We start from the raw sequence: 23,180 nt of genomic DNA, 5'->3' as shown, positions 1-23,180 counted from the left end.
TTCCCGAAAGTTTCCGGGAGGCAGGGGGGATAGGGCGGGCTCTGAGGAGACGGAACCTCTCGGCTTTGTCTCTCCAGGAAAAGCAGGGGACAGGGCAGAGAAGCCAGCGATACCGTGCCCCTCTCATGGGGCAGAGAGCACCGCATGTACAGTCAGAGCAATGCAGCGCGCATCAGTAACAACACCTGGCTCTGCACAAACTTGGCACAGACAATAAGCTGCGTGTGGTAATAACAGCTCCGCCGAGCTGGTTCGTATCCTCGCTGGCTGTCTCAGCCGTGGGCCCTTCGTGCCTGTACACAGCCCATCTGCGGGGGGCTGCGCTCTGAGGAAACGATGAGAAATAGGTGGGACACTCAAAGAGGGAACCCCACCTCGCCGCTCTCCCAGCAAGCGGGGCATTCCCCCCTTCAGCTTCCCCATAGCAGCTGCTGCCCCCTTTCCACAGACATTGCCTACTGTGGCAGTGAACTTCCTAGCGATTCCTTTTCCCCTTTGAATTAATCCAGCAAAACCTCCCTCTGCAGCTAGCATCTTTAGAAACGTGCTGCTGCACTCCCCCTCCTCCCCTTGAGGAGCTATTTATATCCCTGCAGGGCTTTCTCCGGCTCTCGTGGCCTGATGGGCCGCACTGGCAGGGGGAGGAGGATGAGGAGATACGCGTATAGGAAATGTGTGGGCTGGCAGTCGCGGTTTGCTACTGAAGGCTCTATTATGTGGTGCGTCTGAACCGCTGGGAAAGAGGAATTGAAAAATTTTTGTGTCTTTCCTTGCATGCATTGATTATGTCTGCCCTCAGGAGAAGCACACGGCTCCTGTCATCCAGATTGGTGTTAAACGACAATTTAATGCATAATTGAAGTACTTAGTACATTACTTCTGCAAAATGCTGGTATTATTCTCCATGACTGTGTAAGGCTGTGCTGTGATGCTAAGACGTACACAGTTGACATGGGTATAAACACGGCAGGAACGTACACCTTTCTGCTCAGAACTGTGAATTCCTGGATCCTTCTTTCATGCTCACACAGACACACACATGTCGGTGTGACATACATACACAGAATAGAGATATACCAGGACAATCACTGAGTGGGGTTACTGAAACAAACAGGATTATTGATGGCTTCATGCTGCTGAGCTGGTGGACAAAATAAATTGTATATTTTGGAGGGGAAGAGAGAGATAAGCCGAGCTTTATGATTTACCCAGATAATCTGATGGTCTATTTTTAAATATGTGATTTGGAGTTTCCATGAGAGGGAGAGCTGATGAAATGCAGGAGCACCAAGAGGAGCCTTCCTAAAAAGCATCTGGAAGGATGCTAAAAACACTAGAATATTCTTTTTGAATAGGGCTGAAGATAGCTCCTTTTACTGGAGTGCCAATTAGTCCTTATGGGAGTCCAGGCTATCCTGGCTACCCTGACACACAGGCAGACTTTCCTTGATGCCAAGCTGCAGCTCAATGTGGCATCTGCTCTTCTAGATGAGTAACATAAAGAAGCTGACAATAACGTCTGCTCACTAAATTATCTAACCAAGGTCGTGAATGTGAAACATTTTGAAGAGAAGAAATCTGCCAGCTCTCTCCCTTCACCCTAGTTTCACACAGTTATTCAACAGGCAAGAGACTGGCTTGAAAATGCATAGAAATAGTTGACTAACATCTGATGTAACAGATCTGTGTTTCTCCTTCATCACCATCTCCCCTACCAGAGTAATTTCAGCAGTTTGTATGCAGTCCCCAAATCACTATGTTTTACTGATAACAGGAGGCAGAAACCAGCTTGGAGTCAAGCAAAATAACTGGTCTGTGAACTTGTGTCACACAGAAATGCACACTGGTTTGTGGCATAGTCAAGGAATGTCTGATTTGAAGACCATCTCCATGTATGGAAGGGACTTTTCCCTTAAAAAGAAGGTTTTTTTTTTGTTTTCCAAAGAACAGCTTCGAAATGGTTGGAAGTTTAAAGATAAGTGAAGGCTGCATCATCTGAATTTTATATTTGCTTGGCCTAAGAGTAGCTGAGCCTTTTTAATAAGCACTAGAATGGATCTTTCCTCATGACTGGGATCTGATTCCCAGACACAGGATATTATCATAGCAGCCCCTGTGCTTGTAGACACAGCATGCAGTCAGTGTGTCAGGGAAGCAGGACTGCTCTATGCAGAGCTGAGATAGGATGAAGAGCTCTGTTCTCTGTCCCAACCCCTTGCTCCCCAGCCCTAAGCAAGTGGATGAATTTAAATTTTTAAACAGATATCTGAAGTATCCAAAAATGCAGAAACACCTGCACTAATCACTGAGACTGGTATTCTGTTAGAGAACTCTGTGATTTGGGCAGGGAACCAACTTGGGAATAATTTTTATTTTTGTTTAGCCTGAGCTTTTAGAGATTGCAGATCTAGTAACTTCCATTGAAGTTAAACTGGAAATTTGTCAACAAGACCAAACAGTTAATGTTCTTTCAAGTTCAACCCATTAAAAAAACAGGCATAGCTAAGTTAAGGAATTTTATCTGAAGTGAGCTTTTAGATACTCATCTTCTATTTCACTAAGTCTGAGGAACCCCCATTTGAAAGTTGTTGAATGCCAAAAGCCTCACCAACTTCAACAGTGTCACATCCGAACCTGAGTGTGCCTCATGGCATGCTAAAGACTTGCACTCTTTTAACTGTACAAATTCTCTACATAGTAAGTCAATGCTCTTTTTGGCAGAAGTTTGTCATGACTTCTGTTGAGTAAAGCACATTTAATTTGCAAGTGATAGTTTGCAGACAGCACAATATTGTCTGTGGAGATCGTGCCATGCCATGCCATGCCATGCCATGCCATGCCATGCCATGCCATGCCATGCCATGCCATGCCAGAGGTGAGACATAGGTATGTATAAAGGCAAGAAGAGAGCAGGAAAGCAAGTACAGGGAGGTAGTGAGAGTCAGGGGAGTAATGTGACAGAACTTAAGCTTCATCTTTCCACTCAATAAGTGTTTTGTTTATCACATGAAAGATTCCATTCTACTAATATGTTCTGCTCATTTCTAAATAGAAGTATAGTAATAGATTATATATTTATATATATATGTATACATATATATATAGATAGATTATATATATATATATACAAGTGCAATCTAAAAAAATATGCAAAGTACTTGGGGGCAACCTTGATTCCAGTTATGATCATGTCAAAGACATGCTTACTTCACAGCTGGTACTGCATGTCTTATCTAACATTGTGATAAAGATGTAAATGGTGTATATAATCAATATTGTATTGATCATGTGAGTTGGACTCTTTCCTTTCCTTCAGAATCACGGAACAAAGTGCTCCTGCCGTAGAAGTTGACAAAGTATCCACAGATGGCTGAACCTACAAATGAAGTTTTAAAAGCTTGGACTCTTGTCTCTTCTTTTTTTTTTTTCACTCTACAGAGTCCAGATATGTGTTAGGTGCTTCAGAGCCCTAACAGAAATACAGAATCCTGCCCAAAGGATCTTAATATAATATTTATTGTAATGCAGTGAGTGGGTGTTAGAGACACGAGGACCAGATGGGGTAAGGAAGGCAAAAGCTGCTCATAGAAATTACTCAGTGCTGGCATATACCAGCAGGTTTCAGGTCTTACCATTAAGTAGCTTTTTTTGGGCCTCTAAATATTTTTGTCCCCTTTTAAAAAAATGAATGCTTATTTCCAGAAAATTAAACACCAAATCATACACCACCAAAGTACCCTCACACATCGCAGAAATCTTTGTGAAAGAGCAAATTTTTTACAAAAAACAGAATTACGGCATGAGTAACAACGAGCAGAAAAAAGAATAGTGCTATCATAAACCAGCGGGGTTTTTTTACTTTTTTTTTTTTTTCCCAGAGGTGTGGTGAAACAAATGTAGGTTTTGGTTAGTTAGTTAGTTAGTTAGTTAGTTAGTTAGTTTTTGTTGTTGTTTTCTTTTTTATTGATTTTATTTTGTTTTGTTTATTTTCTTTTTTTTTGCCTGCATTTAAAACTTATTCTATGCATGTATTTATCTGTATGATAGCACTTTTACTTATTCAGCAAGTACTAAAAATTTCAGTTGGGATTAGATAGACTGTGTAAAAGATAATGTGGGGAAAATTAGTATAATTTATTTAAAATAATTAATTTATTACTTAAAAGTTTATGTTGTAATCTTAACTATTTGCAGGTTAGTGCGACAGGATTATAGAATATCACAAGGAACTGTCATGCCAAAGTTAATCTTATTTCTGTTAGTGGTTGAAAGGTAAATAATGAACACATCACTGACAGAACTGTTAATCTCCACACCTTTGTATCTCACATAGGAGGCAGAGCTTAGTAGCCTAATAAAAGGGTTTGAAAATCAAAGACAGCTCAGCTCCTTTGTCATTATTATTCAGTGCAAAGTTCCAGTTTCATACTTCATGCATCTAAAATACTGGTGAGGGACTGTACTAGTTCATTCTTTGTGATGCTTTTCAAATACTGGTATCAAGAATATCTCTAGAATTGCAGACATATCTATCCACTAATAATCTGTTTGAATTCACTATTTTCCTCTCTTTTCAAAGATGGGAACACTGTTTTTTAGAGTTTGTCAATATCTGTATGTAATTCTAAGTTTCATTTCATATTTAGTCCACATTGAAAGATAGTTAAAAGTGTGTGTGTGGGGAATATTGCTTCCTAGTCAAAGTGGTGTCTTAATTTGTAGCATAGGTTTTGCCAGCTCTTGACCACAGTCATTTTATGTAGGGGCTGAATTGTAGGATTTTTTATGGAAAGTAGAGTTCACAATATTTTCCACATAGAGATTAGTATGCTCTTGGCTTCCTGAGTCTGCAGGCTGCTGACACTGCTATTCTTCACGGGTTTCCAAAAATTAACAGCATGCTCATGGTTCTGCATGGTTGAGAAACAGGAAGCCTTTGAGAAACTGTCAAGAATCATGTGACTTGGAGACATAGTTAATAACTGTTTATTTAAGAATTTTAGTTGTTATTAGGCAAGATCCCATTATTACTGAAGGAAAGAGGGGTTCTATTCAGAAAAGTATTAAAAAGATAATTTTAAAAGCTAGTACTGTTATACACTCAGTTTGTACCCATTTTCTTAGATGTTAGGCTCTCCTCCTGCTTCTTCAAGTTTTAAGGGTGGTGGCTTTCATTCTGTTGATGGTGCTGCCTATATTGGCAGCATCTAGAGTCCTTCACAGGAAGGAAGGGGATATTCATGTTAATGTTGATAATATGCATTAGACTTCCTTTGCTGTTCTACAGCTCCACGTTTCATCTAAATTTTAAAAATAGTTTTCTTTTATGCATAGTAAATATTTGTTCTTTGTTTTCTTTGTTGCAACTAATGCCAGATCTGTCCATCTTCATGTCCACATTTCTTTAACTGACCATTGGAGAACCTTCTTTATAGCTATAGGTGTTATCTTCAATACTAAGTCTGTGCTGCACCTTTTGTAATCCCATGCTTATACTCTACACCACCTCCTGTGTCTCCCTGTCTCAAGATCTATACTGTGTTTCCATAGGCCTACATTTCTACATGGTACAGCATTGTGTTTCAGTCATAAAACTGTTGTGCTAACATACAAAGATAAGCAAAATTAATATAAATGAACTAGAGAGATCTGTTCAACTAAGGGAAAATGTTTAAACCAGGTAAAACAATGTGTGCAGAAGTTAAAAAAAAAATCAGGCTGAGAAACTAAACTAAACTTTTAGACCAGAACAGTCCTGACATGACTTAATCTGGAGGCCTTGCAAAGTTAGTGCATAACTTATGGCTTTTTATATAGCAGTGGCAATACAATAAGAGCAATTGCAATACAGTCATCAATTACCTGCCTATATGGTTGCATTCCTTTTTAACATTTGTGGTTTAGACTGTTTCCACATGTCTTCTTACTGCTTTTAATGCTATTAAAGTGAGCCAAAGGGTGTTTTCATTCCAAAATTGTAAAATGTTATTGCCTAGGCCCTAGTTTATAGCAAAACATTGCATGCAATATTAGTAATTATGTATTTAATTTGCATCCTTATTGTGTGTGGAAAAGTAGTTTTCACGTGTGTTTGTGCAGCTCAGAGCTCAGCAGCTGCCAAACTGGGTTTAAAGATTTTTGGTGGTGCTATGGGATAAGTTATCAAGGGTTTCTATTCCTTTCTTCCTTAATTTCTTTTTTTCAGAACATGTAATTTTGGACATATTCAGAGCTAAACTCCTATGAGAAAATGTTGATAACAGGGAGTAGTTGCTCTTGATATGTTCTGCCATTCAAGCTTCTAAGTATTTTCCTCATCTTGTTTTTCCCGGTTATTAGAATTATGAATGCTTTGCTAGACAGAATCAGTGTAACACAACAACTAGGTAGTGTAGATTTAAATTTCTTTTCATCCACTTTAAACACAGCCCTGAATGTGTGCTAGTCTGTACATGGGCCATACTAACTAGAACAGAAATGTTCTTTCTAGCATCTTCTCTTGTTATCAGTTTAGATGCAGTGCATTCCTTCTTTGACATTCCAGAAAACATTAGCTAGCATAAAATAACACTTTCTGTTCATCATGGTTAGTTATTGTCTTTAACTTTCTCAGATGCAAAAGACTATATACTCTTGTCTTTACATCTCTCTTCTGTGTTACCATAAAGTGGTACAAACACAACTAAATGCAGATGGTATGTATGGAAAACCAGAAATGAGCCATAAAAATATTTTTCTTGTAAGCTCTTGGTGGTGCCAAGAGGGAATAATTGTTAGATAGTCTATTATGAGTGTGGGAAAGGCATGGCTTCACACAGACTTCACGTTCTGCTTAATTCATTAACGTTGTAAGAAAATTTCATCTAGGACTTGAAATGTTTGTGGTTTATGACAGGAAGAACTCAGGCAGTATTAACTCCTATAAGACCCATGCTTTAGGGAAGGTGAGGAAAGAGTGAAAGCAGAAGACATTGATTCAAGTGTTGGGGCTGAGCTTTGTCTTTGGCTGACTATGATCGATGGATATGAGGGACTATCAATGAGCAAAATGCAATATTTTTTTTTTCAAAATTTCCAAATTATGTGATTTTTTTTCTTACTTTCTTCCTCTGGGAAACTTTTCATGGAAGAAATTTTCTTTGCTTCAAATTTTTGAGATACATACCTAGGGGAATTTGAGGAAACAACATAGTTACTACTGTGTTATCCAGCTGTTTATATTCTGCATGAGTTTGCCACATGAGCTAATTCCTGAAATAAACTCACCAAGCACTTCATATATACAGAAAAGCTGTTTTCACCATCAGTATTTGAAACTGTGAAAAATCCCAGAAATATAGATCTAGTGTGTGGCTCTAAGGCAAGCAATAAAGTGCAAAAAAGCCACAAGATAGATGGTTAGTTCTTTAGCTGTGGTTCAGGAACTACAGAAATCCTTTGTCATCCAGAGATATGTGTTGCAAGAAATGTGTGGCTAGTATGAAAAATGTTATAGAGCAATATTTCACTTTAACATCACCTTTCAGATATTTGTTCTGGAGCAAGATGTTAATTATTTGGTTTAGTAACAAATGTTTGTGAATCCTCCTGTACAACTTCATAGAGGTAAACATAATTGACTTTTTACAGTGGTTAGCACATAAAATTAAGGAGCGCATAACTCGGCAGTTGTGGGTTTTTTCATAGGTTACTCATTCATACACTACAATGTAGAAATGTTTGTCAACTGCCGTAAATCCGCTTATTATTACCTCTTAGAAGACGACAATTATCCACCCACACAAAATTAGAAAATGAAATAACCCTAGTAAACATAGCTTTTAAAAGAGATGTACATAAAATATGTCCTTAATTTGAGTATCATCAGGCTGAAAAAGAATACTGTGGTTGAGTAGGACTTACGAAATTTGCCCACAAGAAGTTGAAAAGCAGTCTATGCCTTCTAAGGACTTTTTCTTTCTTTCTTTCTTTCTTTCTTTCTTTCTTTCTTTCTTTCTTTCTTTCTTTCTTTCTTTCTTTCTTTCTTTCTTTCTTTCTTTCTTCCTTTCTTCCTTTCTTCCTTTCTTCCTTTCTTTCTTTCCTTCTTGCTTTCTTTCTTGCTTTCTTTCTTTCTCTCTTTCTCTTTCTTTCTTTCTTTCTTTCTTTCTTTCTTTTTCTTTCTTTCTTTCTTTCTTTTTTCTTTCTTTCTCTCTTTCTCTCTCTTTCTTTCTTTCTTTCTTTCTTTCTTTCTTTCTTTCTTTTTCTTTCTTTTTCTTCCTTTTTCTTTCTTTTTCTTTCTTTTTCTTTCCTTTCTTTCTTTGTCTCTCTCTCTCACCCTCTTTCTTTTTTTTTCCTTCTTGTCTTCTTTGGTTCTTCCAAATCTCACAGGTCTTTGGGGAGATTTACCTGATGGGCCAAAAATTCTTCCCAGGATGTTTAAATTAAACAGGTACATCATTTAATGCAAACTATATAGAAAGTCAATATCTGCTTGCTTGTCAAATAACATGGAAGTAGTGATGACAATGTAAAGTTGTGGCCAGACAAGCATGCAAGAGACAAAATCTGTACCAAGATCAATTTCCACCATTTCAAGCTGTCTCTGCAGACTCCTGGTCACTGCTGTCCTGGCTGTCAAAGATTTGAGTGCTACTCACACCTGGTATTATGGATCCCAGAGCTGTGGTTCTGTGCTCTAGAAAGTGAGGATTACCCCTCATGTATGTCCTGTGTGATCCCTGCTACTGCACCCTGCAAGCTTTTGTGCTGATCTCTCTGCCAATCCATGCTGGTTTAGTGTAAATCAGCTGTCACTGCAGGGGCTGTGGGAGTTGAAGAACCCTAATTTTAAGTTCATAGTTGGAATAGCTACGATGAATGCTCTGTCACTCCTATATGCTTTGAAATATAAGGAATAATTATGCTTTTCAAAACAGACAAACAAACAGAGCACTATCTCCATGTTCAGTAAGTGAGTTTCCTCTTTCCTCCACCAGTTATGTAAATGACAGTGGTGAATGATAGCTGCTTGAGTTCCCTCAGATGGAAAGATTACAACAGCTTATTTGTCCTTCTCCTTGCAGCTCTCTCTATTTTAGGCAGCAGTAGATTGAGGAGATTGCAGCTGAGTTAATTTGCCTCATCTGTTAGTCAAAATAAACTGCTTTATCAATAGTTCATTTCTTCTTGCTTGCACTATTAAAAAGATTAGTCTGATTTTTGCCTTTGAAGAGACCACAGCCTGAAGAGGGGTTTCCTATTCTAAACTGCACTTCACAATTCACTGATTAATGTTAACACAATGACTGAAATGGCTTTGGTAAGATAGCAGTGTGATTTTCTACCTGAGAGTGAATACTCTTCTTATAATAGCTTCTGGAGTGTCCATCACTGAAAAGTGTAGTGATGTTTAAGAGGAAAAAGTGGGCATCATTTGCCAGATTTTCTTAGCTTGCCTATTGGCAATGAAAAATACACTTCTCTTACTCTTGAGACTTAGAAGAATACTCAAAAAATTAACAGTTTGTATTTTATGGTTAGAATGAACAGAGGTACTGAAATGAGCACTGTCCACTTGTAAAGCTATGAATTGCTCTCTATCCTTAACTGATATTTTTGCAGCAGTGCTAGTGTGTTGTCAGAGGATGTAACAATAAATTTTTATTTTTTTTGCATGTTTGCTTTTTTTCTTTTCCTGTTGATACCTTTGTGAACCCAGTTCCTGTCAGGTTTTTGCTGATCCCCCAAAAAGGAGCATCAACCAGATACAAAAGAGAGAACATTCTTCTGGGATGGAGATTAGTGCAGAAAGGAGGATGATCTTTCCTAATTCCCCTAAGGGTACACAACAGTCAGCCCCAAGACCTTGTCTGTATTGTCCATTAGTGAGTCTGCAGTCATACACCTTTGTTCCAAATCTCTTTGCCATCATTTGTAAAAGTCCCATTTCTTCAGCACAACTGTATACTGAAAAACTGAGTTTAGCTACTAATCATAAAGATATTTCATTCTCTTGGGATAAAGATGTAATACCTAAAGTAGGGAGAAATTGTCTTTCCTACAAAATGTCTTATATTGCCCCTGAATATGTTTTTGAAGTTCACTAAGAGTTTCTGGTCCTCTTTAAGCATAAGGACTTGACATATAAATAAACCATTATCTAACAGTCTCAAAGAAATTCTCTTCACAGGGATATATCAGCTATCTCAGCTCCTTTTCCCTTGTGTGCAACAGTTGCTGCCATTCCACTTATAAAAATAGAAAAGAAACTGAAAAATGAAAGATTTACAGCTACTTTGTACAGCTGAAAAATCTTTTTGTGAAGTTTTAATTTTAAAAAAAATGCATTTCTAAAGCTGATACAGTGCTGTTACAGTGATCTTACTGTGCACAATCCTAAATGGAGATGGTTCTATTCAATGGTACAAACATTGCAAATGAGATTTTTTTCTTCCTTATTGCGACTAAGGGGTTCAAGAGTAGAGTTGTATGAGGGAAAAGTATTTTCTTCTTTAGAGCCACATTTCAGATTTAGGTTTGTAAAGCTTAAGTTCCTTTAGTATCTAAAGATATTTTGATGATCTACCAAAATGTGTAAGAAAGACTGATGCCATAGTCCAGTTTCTGATATGAGAATGTGAGTTATTTATAAACCATCACTGTTGATAAGGAAACCTGGCAAACTTTGTTTCCTTGGTCTGTAGGCAGACATGAATGATGTTTTGCTAAGATTGCTTAGAGGTAATGTATACATTTTATGTGGAATTGTAATGGAAGTTTGCAGGGCCTCTGCATGTACAATTAGCATGTATAACAACAGAGAGTGAGGCAATCCTACTTTCAGGGCATTACAGAGTCTGCTGTCATATTTGACTCTTAACATGCTGGGTAAATACCATTATTCTTACAGTAGCAAAAGCTGCATTGACCCTAAATCAGTCCCAAGGAAGACCCAAGGGCTTCGACTTGTCAGCAAATGCCAACAGTGCAGTGTGTAAGAAGACACTGGATACAGTATGAGTTAATTCTGTGTAACATGCAGGGTATTTCAAGGGTGTGGGTTTTTTCTCTCAAGGAATGCTTAAACTATCTAGAAACAAGGAGGTATAGTAGTTCAAAATCTGGCATGATGCAGGCTGTATGGGAGTAGATGAAGAAAGGAAAGCCATTAGGGGTCAGATAACTAATCCTCAAGAGAAATATTTCTCTCTCTAACATCTGAAAATCTCTCAGTTGTTTTCAGAGTTGATTGAACTGTCTCCAGTTGAAAACATTCTTAGGATTATTGTAGATGTCAGAGGTCTACTGATGGCCCGGACATAACACTGTATCACTGTATCACATAGCTATTGCAGTATTAGCAATTGCTGATGCTGATTGGTACGGTCAGTCCGAACAGTTTCAGGGTTAAACTTCAGGGAGTTTCATGTGACAAAAGAGTATCATAGGAAAAATAAGGTCTAATTAGCTTTCTCAGTCTTTGTCCAGCAGATAGAATGCTTCATTTCTTAACACTTCTCCTGCCCTCAATAAATGAGTGAATTCTTAGTGCGGTAGACAAAGAATGGAGGAAATTACTATCAAGACAAAATTTGTGACATATAAATAGCTAGTAGGTGTCCATTTAACAATTAGCAAACAGCAGTCTTGTTTCCATTATCTATTTCGGGGATTAATTTAGTGCTTGGACACATTGAAATGTCAGTGTCGGTCAAGTATAATGCTAAAGACAACAAATAAACTGCATTTTGCACCAACCTGTTGCTGGTGCTTTCTGCATCTGAAGCACACTGTTCCAGTGTTGGGTGCTCCATGTACAAACTGTGCCAGTTTTATAGTGTGTGCAAACAGAACAGAAACTCCAGGTAATACATTTTCTCCTCTGACTCAAGAAAACTGCAGTACAATTCCTTACATTCAGAAGAGGAGAGACAGGTTGACAGACCTTGGTGCACTCACTTTCTGCACTGTGGAGTCTCTCCAATTCTAGGTCAGTTGTGCCTGTGCCTTTCCTAAGGGTGAGTAACGCTCTGTACTGTCCCACCTAAAGCATCCTTTTGGGAATGTGTCAGTCAAGCTTAGTCCTGTGAGTTTAGAAACTGTAACACAGCCAGGTGTATTTTGTCAATACAGCCTTCTATGCTGTAATCTTATCTCTGTGTGGATCATAAAGTGGCACTAAAGTGACAACAGACAGATCAGATGAAAGGAGAGGTCATGAAGCCTCGTGGTAACTGGTGATGTCATCACATCTTCTGTTTTTGTCCTGAATAGTAAACTTGGAAACCATTAGTAGGTGTGATGACATGTGATGCTCAGGTAATATCCTCTGAATCAGAATCAGAAATCTCTAACATTGAAAGACAGTGTGTAGACTTTGCCCAAACTCCAGGAACAACAGATATCTAGTAGGAAGGCAGCCTCATAGATGAATGATTTGGGTTAAACTATAGTTAAAAGTTCAATTGTTTCTTTATATTTAAATGTTGGTTGATTTAGTATAGGTGTTAAAACAATGGATTTCTTTGATAGATCCTGGAACAGCTTTCAGCTTAGGTTCTGAACATTATTAAGCAATCTGAAAATATAAATTACTGTTAAGAGAAAAAAAATCCTATTTTCTTATGTTTCAAAACAACTTAAAAAGTCATTCAAGAATCCCCCTTAAAAAACATGTATACAGAGGAATTAATTTGCAAAATTGTACTGAAAAAAGGGAAGTTACTATTTAAAATGGTTAGAGGCAAATAAAGTTGTTTAATCAATTTGGATTCCTACTAGGTGCCATCTTTAAATGTCTCAAAAATTCGTAAATTGCAGGTGTCCATAAAGAAGTGGATCATTTATAACCAGTATGTCAGCCTCAGTGAATGAGTTGTGGAATGTGTTATTTCTGGAGCAGGTAATGTGCCTGGTAATGGGTACAGAAGAGAGTATAGGGAATTTTGATATGAGAAATCAATGGGCTTTGCATGTTAGCTTGGAAATGTTATGTGAATATGTTGTTTCTTTCAGAACTGATAGAAATTATTCTCTCCACATACAAAATAGGCAGACTGTATCTTACACTCTCACTTTGGCTATATTTATTTCTAAATACCCAAGTTACAAAGCAGACCCTCAAAGAAGGCCTTAATTTTTATAGCAAGATGTTCCCCTGTAATAATCTATGCTTTTCAGCACTATTGCATCCAGTCACATCAGGAGCTGAAGATTTACAATCCATTTAAATTTGTCTTGCAGTGTGTTTCAGGAAGAGGTCTTGCATAGAAATGTTGTTGAATGTATTCAAATAAAGATGTCTTGCAGCAAATTCATTGAAAGCAGTGTTTGCTGAAAATTGGTGATGCAGTGCTATAAAATACACTAGTACTATGCTGAAACTAGTCTTACTTTGCAGTTGTGTTTCAGGAAAATCTACTTGCTTAAGGTGCTTCTTTCCCAATGACTGTTTTCTCCTTGCAGCTGAGAAAACACTAACACAAAGCAAACAAGGGATTGCTCACAAATCTTGCATATCAAATTCTGGACTGAAATTCACTAAATCTTACTATTATTTAATAATTGATGTTATGGTAATATCTACAGGTGTCAACTCTGATGAGTTTCTCAACTCACTGCTTGCTGTCCAAGTGCACAAGTAACACGAAATTTGTATTGCTGTGCTAGACATAGCAAAGAACAGGAAGAATTCTAAGAAGAAGAGAAGTGAGGTGATTTTCCAAAATTCAGAGGTCAATCAGATTAGATTGGAAGTGTCCTGACTTCAGCTGCAGTTGACTGGGACAAGAATTTAATAAGTAACGACTTCATCTTAAGCATCATAATGCCCCAAAGAATAGTTTAAAATATTTCCGTTTCCTCTGGGCTAAGCTATACTGTCATGTTTTCATTTCAATTACTTTGAGATGAAGCTTTTCCTCTGGTCTGCATGACTTGGGGCAGGATGTTCACAAAAGAGTGAGGAGTTTCATGTTGCAGTTAAATGGAGCATGTTTATGAGCCACTTATTTTTTTTTTTTAAATGTATTTGCTTCAGTGACTTTGTTGTTAACTGCATAAGATGCAAATGAAAGGTTGAATTTATTTACCCAAAGCAATGACATTATTTCACACAAGTGAGAATAGCTATTCATCTATATATTTTCCAAAACAATCACATTTTGTTCATTTCATATTTTTTCTCTCTTGAAAACTACAAATATGGTTTTAATGAATTTCCATCTTGGTTCTAGGACAAGACATCCATAAATTCTACATTTCAATGGCTATATATTATAATTCTCTATGAGATAAAGTGTGATAAAGACGAATGGCATTATGTCAGAGTTTATTGTAAGACATCCATAAATTCTACATTTCAATGGCTATATATTATAATTCTCTATGAGATAAAGTGTGATAAAGACGAATGGCATTATGTCAGAGTTTATTGTAACTGAATTATGTAAATGGTAAGAAACTTACACTAAGCAATGGAAAATCTAAAAATTTCAAATGGCCCTTAAATGCGCATTGTTTTATTTTCTGTTTGCTATTTCTAAAGAATTATCAGCAGGGTTTTTGAAGGCAGTATACTGGTTTGTCTTCAGAGGATTTGGGCTTCATTTTGTTCCACAACATAACAAAAAAGTAGATATAAGATTGAGAGGAAGCTTGAGGAAGTCACTGGCTGGTCTAACAAAAAACAGGCAAACTGTTCTGTAGCCCATTGCTAACAGATGCTATAATTCCCAGGAGCAGCTTCACAAACCTTGTGAGTTAGAACTTTGCCATCTACATTACAGACTTTTTAACTGTGTCAGTATGCTTGGCAGCACATAGTTGAAGCATACTTTAGCACAAAAATCAAAATGATCAAAAAATAGATAAAAAAGTTTATGATGGGAGGAATATAAGTGACTTTGTTTTATAAAATAATGTGAAAAAATACCATTTTCCTCTTTCTTTGCCTGTTTTCATTTGTGAAGATTTCACCGTGCTTGCTTTTTGCTATTTGAATAATGCATTTGAATATTGCAAATAGGCTGTAGTGCACAATTGCCTACACAAAGCATATTTATTCTGAAAGTTATTGAAAGAGATGTACTGCCTGTTTTTTATTTTCTCTCTTTCCTCATTCAGTTTTTCTCTCCCAAAGGAAATGAGTCAGAGGACTCAATTTCTCATTCTGTCTGTCTCTTTTCCTTGTTAGTGCTCTTGCACGGACTTCATAAAACGTTTCCCTCAACTCATCTCTAAGCATATCTGTGACCAGGGGAAGGTCTCTCTTTCTGATTTATTTTCAGGTTTTTTTTATTACACAAGTCATAAATATAAATTTCTACACCTTTTCATTAAGTCCTGCTTGTGCAAAACCCTAAAAAGGGGATTTATCTTGGGGTAGCTTCTATTCCTTACAATTTTCAAGAATAGAAATTGATGCAGAAATGAGAAAAATCAAACAGTATCTCTCTGACTGTTCTGCATTGTTCTGCAGAAAGCATTTCACACAGTAACTTCAGTGGTGAGTTTGCTTAAGTATGAGCATCAAGACTCCCTTACAAACTGTTTTAAGGTCAGAAAAAATAGGAAATGTGCTGGCACTTTCTGCAAGGTGTTTTGTACAGCGTAAGTTTGTGAAGCTCTGATAATTGCTAGAAGGCTGTTTTTTTTCATAGCTCTTAGAAAATAAAAGGCTCTTCTGAGCCTAAAACAAAGATAATTTTACACTAAGTATTTTAAATAAAATATTTAATTTTAGCTTTCTGCATATTTTATTTTTTCTAAGGAGGTCTTCTTATATCTATGATTACAGAGTATGTCCTAATCTGATGGAAATTTCTGGATGTAACCTGAGGGTCATTGCTGAACAACAGCAAACAGAAAATTCTGAAAATTATGTAGTGCCATTATGCCTTTTATGAGTTCTTTTTGCCTTCTATGTTGTTTGAAGTTATCTGTGTAACCCTGACCAGAAAGTGCAATATCCTAAGTGTGTTGCTTGTGACTTTCTACAAATATATCAAACTTCTTGAGTATTTTTTTTTCTTTGTTTGCTTCTTGAAAGATCATTTATCATTTCCTGGGAAAAAAAATACACCACTCAACATTCTTAAAGTGAAGTTTGGGTTTTTTGTGACTACATACTCTTTGACAGTTCTTGTCTTCTGAAGCTTTAATGCAAATGTTAAAAGCCTCCAGGACAATATAAGTTACAGCCCTTTACAAATATAGTTTCCAGGGCAACTAAAGGGCCTGCTGTTTCATAAACGCTGTTCTCTCAAGCAGAAGGATTTGTCTGTCTGCTGGAAGATAATTTTACACTTAAGCATGTTAATTTCAAAATCATATCCCCCCTGTGAAAACATACCATTATAATCTTTATTCAGATCTGGACTATTTGAAAGTAAGGCATGGAAATACATAGTACAACTGCACTTGTAGGTGAGGTCTAGGCTGTAAATATGACTGGTGTGATATAAGAGACCTGGCAGAGTTCCTAGTGTGCTGCAGCAGTATCCTTCATTTATCACCCAGCCAGGGACTGATACACAGCTCCTTCTCAGTGCAATGTGCTTTTCCACTCCTGTCTATTGGGAGATCACTGCTGAATCTCACAGCAGGCTTTTATTGCCATTCAGTTGTGGAAAGGGGGATTTTGGGCTTTGGATATGAGAAAGTGTATTCTTTACTATTGAATTCAACATGTATACTTTCTGTGTGAAAAAGGTGATTGTGTTAATGACCATTTTTCACAATCTCCATGTGCACTCACCCACCACTTGACTAACATCTTCTTTGAACAATTTAATTGTTCACGATAACCAGCAGCATTTTCAACCTTTGGGCTCTGAGTTCTTTGTTGTTGTTCTGCCTTTTTGTGACACACTACTCCATGTGATAACAACATTACAAGCTTGGCTTTTGCATGGCCTAATTAAATATTAATACAGTACCAACAGACTGTGTAAATTCTACCCTTCTTATATGGTGCAATCAATGTAGCATATGAACAGTGTGTTAATTGACTCAACTGGACTTTAATGACAGACTAAAAGATGATAGATTAAAAGTCAAGACCAAAAAAGAGATAAAAGACACTATTTGAGTGACTCTCTAATTGTGCTTTGGGTAATGTATTTCAAGTACTTGAAGTGTGATTAGTCTTGGTAAGATTTCAAGAACATGGTTAAAAACTGTGGTAACTTAATTATTATTATTTTTCTTGTGCAGTTAAAGAGGTCTTTTAGGCACAGTAACTTTTGGAAATGAAGCAGATCTTGTCCTCAGCTACATTTGCATAACTCTCCCTGATTTCTGCACCAAATGCATTCATGCATATCCAAGTACTATACAGAACAATGACCTAGATTAGAAGGTTGTTTTAATCATGTATACTCATTAGTACATTTTAAAGAGTTACTTTATCTTTTTTTTTTTTTAAATTTTAAGTGAAATGAGAACTTCTGCTTATTTGTTAAGATAGCTGCCTCAAATGAAGTTCGTTCACATAGGTTTAGAGATTCCAATAATTTTCTCATTATTTTCTATCTCTCTGTCCATCAATGCCTTGCTTTCCTTAAGATTTGTGTTTGTTTGTTTTTGTTTGTTTGTTTAAAAGTTCCCCCTTTCCGTATTTGTCTCCTCTCCTCCTTACCTCTGCCTGGTGATAGGAGAAAGAAAAAACTCAGTAGCTATTGTCTTCGTTTATTTTCTTTCCTCAGTATAAATGTTGATGTCACTGTGATCATGCACAGTGCTCAGATGATGATTAATGCAAGACTAGCACACTGGAAAATCTGTAGAAAACTGTAGAAGGGCTAGACTCCGTGACCTTCTGTAGGAATGTTTTCTGTGTCATGGATTTTGACTAGAAAAGCCTAAAGAAAAGTAAAGTACAGATTTCAATAATTGCTCTTCTGGCTGCTTACAGTGTTGCACTGGAATAAAGCATTTTAATTTCTGAGGCTTGAAACAAATTGTTTGGTTCTTTTCTCACAGAGAGGTAGACCCCTGCTCTGTTTTTATCACCAAACTAGTCAGAAAATGTAAAACCATGTAAGCATAAATTTGTAAAACTGTCTTCTGCTCACTATTATGAAGTCTAAATATCCCTTTAGAAATTATTTATGGCATGACAGTGACTATATCATATATTGAATACTGCATTATCCATACATTCAGTGAGACCCAGACTGCAAGGCACAGGTTAAGGCCCCTACATAATCTTCAGACAATTAAGCACTCAAAGGCATGTGTGGTTTTGCACTCAAGTCAGCACATGGTTGACTGTTTTCAGCTGGTTCATACAACTTCTCCATAATTAGGTCTTTACTAGAAGACAATTTGAAAACCTTGGATAATGATGGAAACTGGTTCACATGGAAGCAAATGCCAAAAATAGGCAGGAACTGACATTTTTATCGGGAAAGCTTTGTTTGATGAATGACAGCTCAGGAATCACTTGCTATTTCTCAGCCTCCACATCAGGAAGGACATATAAAAGCTGTGAAGTACAAATGGATGAAGATAGAAATGGTCCAGTGTCCCTGTTACGGAGGGCGTATAATGGGCAAAGCAAAGCAAAGGTGGTTAAACTCTGACAAATGGATTTGATTGCCTTTCCACTGCAGAAGGAAGTCCAATTCTCCCTGTTCCATGCCAAAATAATTGGGGTTCCTACTTGCATCTCAGGTGGATACCCTTGGATCACTTGTGCCACAGAAGCCATGTTACAATAATGATCCAGCTGTGCCAGGAGTGACTTTCAGGACTGAAGATGCCTTAGCTGTTGAATTCAGTTGGGCCAAAATATCCAAAAGATGCCTCATCATGCAACTCCCCATGACCTTGGTAGAATTAAGCCTTTAACTCTAGGCATCAATTTTTGAAACTGGATGGAAAGGTTCAGAAAGAGCTTTATGAGCCCAAGGTCTTATTTTTGCATAGGAGGTTCATAGCAGCTCCATGGGACTGAGCTCCTGCTGCATCACCATTTGGGCCACACTGCAGTCCCCACAGGTGTCTCTGTGAGCACCGCAGGCTGGTGATTCCCTTTATGTGAACATGAACACCAGCTGTGCACTGCGGAACTACTGAGCCTGTGATTGACCTTTGTTAATTATTATACTATAGCAAGATGTGTTTCAAAGGTCAAGACAGGAAACCCTGGTTCCAAACAATCAGACATGTATGCTAAAATGGTACCAGCATAATTGTGTAACTGCTTGCTCAGGAACTGGTGGTAAAAATATAGTGATAGGTGCTTCATTAATTATGAGACCCTATTGAAACAAGAGAGAAAGGTATATTTATGCATTCCATAATGAAGCATTTACCTTTATTCCCTGATCCAGAGTACACTTACCATCATAGTTCCAGCAAATTCAGCTCCATGTTTGATTATAACTATTTATCAAATATCTCCATGATACATTGAATTAATACACTGAAAATATTTTAAAAGACCTTTTTTATATTTCCCTTCCTTCTGGATATATGCTAAGTGGCAAGAATAATGTATTTTTCTATGATGAGGACATACAGGGCGGAAGCAAAGATTTTATCAAATAGAACCACACAGATAAGTGCTATCTTTGCTATTAGGACAGGTTGTGACTGTGCTGTCCAGGTGATTGCAACTGCACAGCTTATGCTTTTGTTCCTAATCACACTGATGAGCACAAGCAATACAGCATCAGGGCCAGGGATTTCCAGAGCATTAGCAATGGACTGAAGACAGAGCTTATGAGAAGTACATGCTAAGTTTTTGTGTTAAAATATCAGACACTGTGGTGGGAACTGAAGGTCTGGATGAGTTAAGTTGGTATGAAGATGTTTTCCCTTTAGAAAAAGAGAAAAATATATTCTAAAATTTTATTTGGCTCCACTTGGAAGCAGCATTACAGCCTGTATGCTCCTGAAAGGAGAAAGTTTCTCAGACTATGATAGAGGAAAGACAACATGGACTGTAAATAATTTTAAAATAAATAGAGGCCATTCCATACTTGTTCCCCACTCATCTGTATATAACACCACTCCTCATTTAGTAACCTCTATGCAAATAAATGCCAGGAAGACAAATAAAAAAGGAAGAGAAGGTCAGACAGACTTTAATCAGACAGAAAAAGCAACCCCCACAAAAAACTTCTACTCTCCTTTTTTTCAATACCTATTCAGCACTGTGGCCCAGAAAACTAAATTTCATAAAATAAATTTTAAAAGTTCCCCAGCAAAGATGTGCATCAGAATTTTGTTGAACTGGGTGGTGTGTTGGTAAAAACCAGAAAGATGGTCTTTGACTCTTCCTATATATCTTGGCCCCCTCACAGATAAATGTGTTGTTCATGTGCTTGGTGGTAAACAGTAATTATTAAAGCAATGAAGCATCCAGCTCTAGAGTCCCCAGCATAGGAAGGGCATCAACTTTTGAGGGAGTCCAGAAGAGGCCACCAAGATGATTAGAGGGATAGAGCATGTCTCCTATGTGCAAAGGCTGAGAAAGCTGGGATTGGAGAATAGAAGGCTTCTGGGTAAACTAATTTCAGCCTTCCAGTTCCTGAACAGAGCCTACAAGAAAGATGGAGATAAACTTTTTGTAAGGGCACGTAGTGATAGGACAAGGGGAAATGGCTTTAAACTGAAGAAAGGCAGGTTTCGATTAGATGTTAGGAAGAAATTCTTTACTGTAAGGGTGATAAGACTGGAACAAGATTGTTAGAGAAGCTGTAGATGCCTGTCATGGTTTAGGAATGGTGCTCTCCAATTTAGTACTCCCACTAAAAAGAACTCAAGCTGCTTCCCTTCCCCCTCCTTCCAATATGAAGCACACAAAGCAAAGATCACAAGTTGAGTTAAGAACAACTTACTGGAAACAGCAATGAGGTAAGAAAATGAACACCAACAATATTAATAACAAAATGCATAAGCCAAAGAAGTTGTTTAATGCAAAATAAAACTTTACTGGACTGTCTTCTGCCACCAGAAGGAAGGTCTTTCTCCTCTGAAGCCAAGAAAGAGTCCCTTTCACCTTCCTCTGGCAATGACATGAGGTGGTATCAAAAAACTTGTGGGTCCTGGCCATGCCCCCTCAGCCATGGCCAATTCCCAGCTACTGCAAAAAATTAACCCTGTCCTGAACAAAACTAAGAAAATTCCCAGAAGTGTTCAAAGCCAGTTTTGATGGGCCTTTGAGCAACCTGGTCAAGTGAAAGGTCTCCCTGCCCACTGCAGGGGTTGGAAGTAGATGTTTAGCATCCCTTCCAACCCAAGCCCTTCTGTTATTCTGTGATTCCATATTTCTGTGATTCTCTGATCAGATTTGTGGTGCCACCTTGCTCAACACAGTCAATTGTAGCCCCTGAGGTGGGATGTCAGTGGTGAGGTAGATACTGTTTGTGCCCTGTAGTGGTTCAGCTTCAAGGACTACCAAACCAGCTCATATTTTCAATATTCTGTGAATTTAGGTTTTTGCACAGTGAATTGTATTCTATTCTAATTCAGAAGTTCTTATAGGGACCAGCATGATGTGCAATAGCCTCAAACTGGATAGTACACTGTAGACAATTCTGCAATGCTACTCTCTCCACCTTGATTAGACATCCTCTGGTTTCTTATGTTAAGAACAAGGGTAGAACTTAAGTCATGGTTCATTAGAGTGAGTGGACTGTTGCTGTATAAAAATTGGACTTTGTTTAATGGTGAGTGAATCATAAATCCCTTGGTAATGGGTACATTTTTGAGTAAGTGTTTAAAGCAAAATTGTGTAAAAATTGTAGATTTATATTTTTTCAATTTCTAATATGGCAAACACTGCCATTATTTCACCTATTTTTTAATTAATACTAAACAAGAAGCATGTTGACAAAATTTTTAAATCCCTGTTGTAAACATTTCAGTCCTTTCTGATTAATACCATTTGCATTTGGGAGCATAGCATGTATATTTCTAGGAAGGTGAGAATCATTTGCAGGACTAGAGAATCATGATGTACACTCACAATAGAATATTACATGAGTTCCTATTGTTTCATGGATTGGCTAAGCACTTAAATAGAACACCAAATAAAGCATGTCAAAGTGTATTGTATATTAATGCATTAGCATCTCTTGCTTGCTTACAAATCTGTATAACATTGGGCAATATGATAGGGCAGCATGAAAATTTGGGTTGAACTGTGATTAAAAGTAATTAGAAGTAATCAAGGGCTATTGCACTGATGGTTTATGTTTTATATGTTTTGATTTTATGATAATATTTGGAATGTCATGCTAAGTTGGAGTTAGGAACATATAGGTATATACATGTATAAAACATCCATGTATATATAATATACACAGAGCACAGAGTCACACAGAGACATATCACTTTGTAATGGATGACTTTGGAAGTAAGTTTAAATTTAAACTCCTTAAGTAGGTTAAGATATTTCAGTTATCTGATCAGTAAAATACAGTGACTGACCTACATTCGTGAAGAAATAATTTTTCTGAAAATGCTGTTCTGACTTTAAAAGGATCATTAGTGGAGCATATCTGGCAATCTAATTTCCATTTTAGATAAGTCAGAATTATTAATTAACATATTATACCCAGGCAGCCTTCTAATTTCTGCAGAAAAGCGTCTAGGCCTTCATAGCTTGAAAGGCTATAGCTAAAACCAACTATGTAACAAGGGATAACTGTACAGGATGAAAGGGATTTGCTCTCCTATGGATTTCCTACTGTGCTATTTCAAATCTCTTGACAGGGTTACAGGGCTGGCTTAATTTCTTTCTTCCTGATCGCTTTTTGGTGTTGGCCTTAGTCCTTTCCCATGTAGTGTCTCACAGTGGCATTTTAGGTTTCTATCATATATTTGTATATATGAAAAGATCAAGTTGGCTGTACAAAACACTGTGAAATGACACTTGTGTTTTCAGAGGCAGGGCCCCACACCTCTCTGTGCAGTGACACACAGGTCAGATGTGTTCAGCTATCAGCGTGCATCAGCCACTACTTGCATCACCAGATCAGCCAACAGCCTGTGCAATAGCTTTATTGCCACAGCTGATGGACCTGACATTAGTATTCTTAATAGTTCCAAGCCATGCTCTGTTTCACAACACATCTGAGTTCCTCAGATGGTTTTGGTTCCCCAGGTTTGCCAGAGTACCACTGCATGGTAAAAATTTTCAGAGCAAACTGCTGTTTGACAAAGAAAGCTGGAGACGTGGGAAAAAA

At 37.5% G+C, this 23,180-nt stretch overlaps 1 protein-coding gene across 1 annotated transcript in view; it reads left to right on the top strand.

Annotated features, from left to right (window-relative positions):
- The window catches only part of ADCY1 (adenylate cyclase 1), a 151,450-nt gene that overhangs the window by 2,906 nt on the left and 125,364 nt on the right, over positions 1–23,180 (top strand). The gene's annotated exons all lie outside the window — the stretch shown is intronic.

This window comes from Cinclus cinclus, chromosome 1 (assembly GCF_963662255.1).
Source record: "Cinclus cinclus chromosome 1, bCinCin1.1, whole genome shotgun sequence".
Lineage (NCBI taxonomy): Eukaryota > Metazoa > Chordata > Aves > Passeriformes > Cinclidae > Cinclus > Cinclus cinclus.
The sequence above is the reverse complement of the archived record's forward strand: the minus strand, read 5'-3'. Positions and strand labels throughout refer to the sequence as shown.